Here is a 3,682-nt window from a genome sequence, read left to right as displayed (position 1 = left end):
TTTAATTATTAAATTATGAAACTACCCTCAATTTTATCTTAATGCGTATTTTGTTTATCAATGGCAATTCTGAATATGGCACTGGAACTGCTAGGTAGAGGTAACACTTGATGACACTGATGAAGAATGAGAGGAAGCTCTTGAGATGATCAGGTTTATGCAGAACTAGGATGGAATCTCAAAAAGTCCTCACACAGCCCAGGTTCAGTCTTGCAGCACAGGCCAGGTCTAAAAGTAGGTATAACAGCAAAAACAACTTTGACAGGTATTATTCAAATATATAAGGTATGTATAATTCACAGTAATAGTTCTGTATGTGAATAGTTCACAATTCACAATGGGCAATTCTTGTAGGAATATTATTCTCAATATTATTCAAAGTAGTATTCAGAAAAGGATTCCGTTTCAAAATGGTTCAGAATTCAAAGGAGGTTTCAGTCTCAAAATGGTTCAGAATTCAAAGGAGGTTTCAGTGTCAAAATGATTCAGAATTTAAAGGCGGTTTCAGTCTCAAAATGGTTCAGAATTCAAAGGAGGTTTCAGTCTCAAAATGGTTCAGAATTGGATTCAAAGGAGGTTAAAGTCTCAAAATGGTTCAGAATTTGAAGGAGGTTTCAGTCTCAAAATGGTTCAGAATTGGATTCAAAGGAGGTTTCAGTCTCAAAATGGTTCAGAATTTAAAGGCGGTTTCAGTCTCAAAATGGTTCAGAATTCAAAGGAGGTTTCAGTCTCAAACAGTAATAGTTCTGTATGTGAATAGTTCACAGGTAGTTCTCAGTATGGTTCAGAATCTTTATATAGTTCAGAGTATGTGCTGACAGAAAGTGGTCAATTCTTGTCAGAAATATGTCTGCAGGTATGTTATGTTCTGTTGGTTCAGAGTCTCAATATGATTCAGAGCAGTATTCAGTGTGTGTAGCCAGGTATGTATGATCAGAAAGTGGTCAATTCTTGTCGGTCATATGTTTGCAGGTATGTGTATGAGTGGGATTCAGAGTCTCAATATGATATGATTCAAAGTGCGTTTCAATCTCAAAAGAGTTCAAAGGATTCAAAGGAGTCAAAGGATTCAAAGGAGTCGAGAGTATAGTATGTGCAGTCAGATATGTTCTCAGGAAGTGTTAGGTTCTTGTCGTAGATATGTTTGCAGGTAGGCGTTAGTGGGATATGAGTGTAGTGCAGTGCAGTGCAGTGTAGTGCAGGGTGCTGCAGACGATGACAGGCAGCGTCACAAGTGACACGCAGACACCACTTTGACAGGGCTGGTCTGGAACAAGCCTAAAAGGCAAACAAAAAAGAAAAAAAAAACACACGTTACACACTTCCAAAAATAAGCAGCAACACACACGGCAACATTGCTGCTTTCTTGGTTCTATCTATTTTAATGATAGGTTGGTTTTAATGACGTAGGATGAATTAAGCGAAGGGAGCAAAGAAAACTAATACAAAATTCAGCTGTATATTATACTGTTCAGGACCAGACTTTGTAGGCAGCTACACATTAGATTGTCTGTCGTCACCCTTAGATTTACTGTATGTGATGGTTAATTGTTAAAGAAAAAGTTTGGACACATTTGTAGTTATCGATGCCAATATGGTAGGCACTTAAGAATATGGAGGACTGAGCATTCTGACATCAAGACAAGCAACCTGCAAATGAACTAGTTTAACTAGCTTGCTAGTTCTGTCATTCAAATTGCCTCCATAGGTTACAATAGGTCTACACCAAATCAGTGAAGTAGCTATTTTTCTTCCCCATCAAGTAAAACACAATTTACATGTTTGTGTAAGCAAAAAAAAAAGTGTAAGCAAGCAGCATAGCTGGTCTAGCAGTAAAAAATAATAAAAAGACATACCTTAAAAGTCTGCAGCACAGCAAGGGAAGACAGGATGGGAGAATGGAGTCTTGAGATGCAGTGTTTTTGTGGCAAAGACTGTCGCAGCACAAGGGAAGGTGGAGATGGAGGGAGTCTTTAAAAAGACAATTGCTTTCTGTTTTGAATAAAGAAAATTGTGTGAAACCATGACCACTGCTATAACATTACAATGCAACACAATTATGTTAAATTAAAATAAGCAGCAACACACACGGCAACATTGCTGCTTTCTTGGTTCTATCTATTTTAATGATAGGTTGGTTTTAGTGACGTAGGATGAATTAAGCGAAGGGAGCAAAGAAAACTAATACAAAATTCAGCTGTATATTATACTGTTCAGGACCAGACTTTGTAGGCAGCTGCACATTAGATTGTCTGTCGTCACCCTTAGATTTACTGTATGTGATGGTTAATTGTTAAAGAAAAAGTTTGGACACATTTGTAGTTGTCGATGCCGATATGGTAGGCACTTAAGAATATGGAGGACTGAGCATTCTGACATCAAGACAAGCAACCTGCAAATCAACTAGTTTAACTAGCTTGCTAGTTCTGTCATTCAAATTGCCTCCATAGGTTACAATATGTCTACACCAAATCAGTGAAGTAGCTATTTTTCTTCCCCATCAAGTAAAACACAATTTACATGTTTGTGAAAGCAAAAAAAAAAAGTGTAAGCAAGCAGCATAGCTGGTCTAGCAGTAAAAAATAATAAAAAGACATACCTTGAAAGTCTGCAGCACAGCAAGGGAAGACAGGATGGGAGATGGGAGTCTTGAGATGCAGTTGTGGCAAAGACTGTCGCAGCACAAGGGAAGGTGGAGATGGAGGGAGTCTTTAAAAAGACAATTGCTTTCTGTTTTGAATAAAGAAAATTGTGTGAAACCGTGACCACTGCTATAACATTACAATGCAACACAATTATGTTAAATTAACAAAATGCAGCACAACCTCTCATCTGTGTGACCAAGTAGTACCTTTAGGTTAAATAGCATAACATGTACTCGACACAAATATTAGGGGCACACTTAGAAATAAGTCTGTAACATTCTAATCAGAAAAGAATTGGGCCAGTATGTTGATAGGCTAAGAATTTCTAGATGTCTTATTTTTCCGCCACCATAAAGTTAGAAAATATGTGATAGCATTGGATTCAGGGTAGATTTTTGTGTTTTATCATCCTGTTGTCCATTGCCCATATGCCTATGGAGGTTCATATTATGGGCATGTTGGCCAAATCTAGCCCTTAGGTCATGTAACGTTAACGTCCTAGCTAGTTCAGGGTATATGCAGGAATCATAGAGTTGAATTTACTACTTTTTACTACCTTTTTTACTACCTCCACAATATTTTTTACTACCAACACGACATCAAGCAGCAGCCCTTTTTTTTTGGGGGGGGGGGGGGTACCACTTACTACTTGCTATAAGGTATAAATCATACATATTAGGTACACTAATAATTTCTAATTGTGATCATTAAGTATGGTCATTGTCAATGACAATGTTTTTTTGTAGTGTCGAGGAGTTCAGTTTCAGTTGTCCTTACCTTAACCCTAGCCCTTGAGTTATCCTAACCAGCCCTTAGCCCTAATAAGGTGAATGATAACCTTGGCACAAATGACGCTAAAACACCAAACATGTGTGGTGAAAAATGAAGAACAAACACCACCGAAACAACTCTAGTCTAAGGATAGGCCCAGAAATCTATTTATATGGATATATAAAGCCATTATTATTGGTATGGTATTGTTGTTGCACATTTGACACAAAGCAGTCCGTGAAAACATGCACATCAGTGGACTGCTT

General features: G+C 37.7%; 1 long non-coding RNA gene across 1 annotated transcript; it reads right to left on the bottom strand.

Annotated features, from left to right (window-relative positions):
- Window positions 1–778: 778 nt before the first annotated feature.
- LOC143132824 (uncharacterized) lies at window positions 779–3,141 on the bottom strand. Its single transcript, XR_012988371.1, has 3 exons — window positions 2,600–3,141; window positions 1,857–1,992; window positions 779–1,278 (listed from the first exon to the last, which is right to left on the bottom strand). It is a non-coding gene; the product is annotated as an uncharacterized LOC143132824 (long non-coding RNA).
- Window positions 3,142–3,682: the final 541 nt, after the last annotated feature.

The sequence above is a fragment of the Alosa pseudoharengus genome, unplaced genomic scaffold (assembly GCF_046254945.1).
Source record: "Alosa pseudoharengus isolate Yale_2024_CS ecotype anadromous, Long Island Sound unplaced genomic scaffold, YU_APseudo_1.1 YU_APseudo_1.1_scf_19, whole genome shotgun sequence".
Lineage (NCBI taxonomy): Eukaryota > Metazoa > Chordata > Actinopteri > Clupeiformes > Clupeidae > Alosa > Alosa pseudoharengus.
The sequence above is the reverse complement of the archived record's forward strand: the minus strand, read 5'-3'. Positions and strand labels throughout refer to the sequence as shown.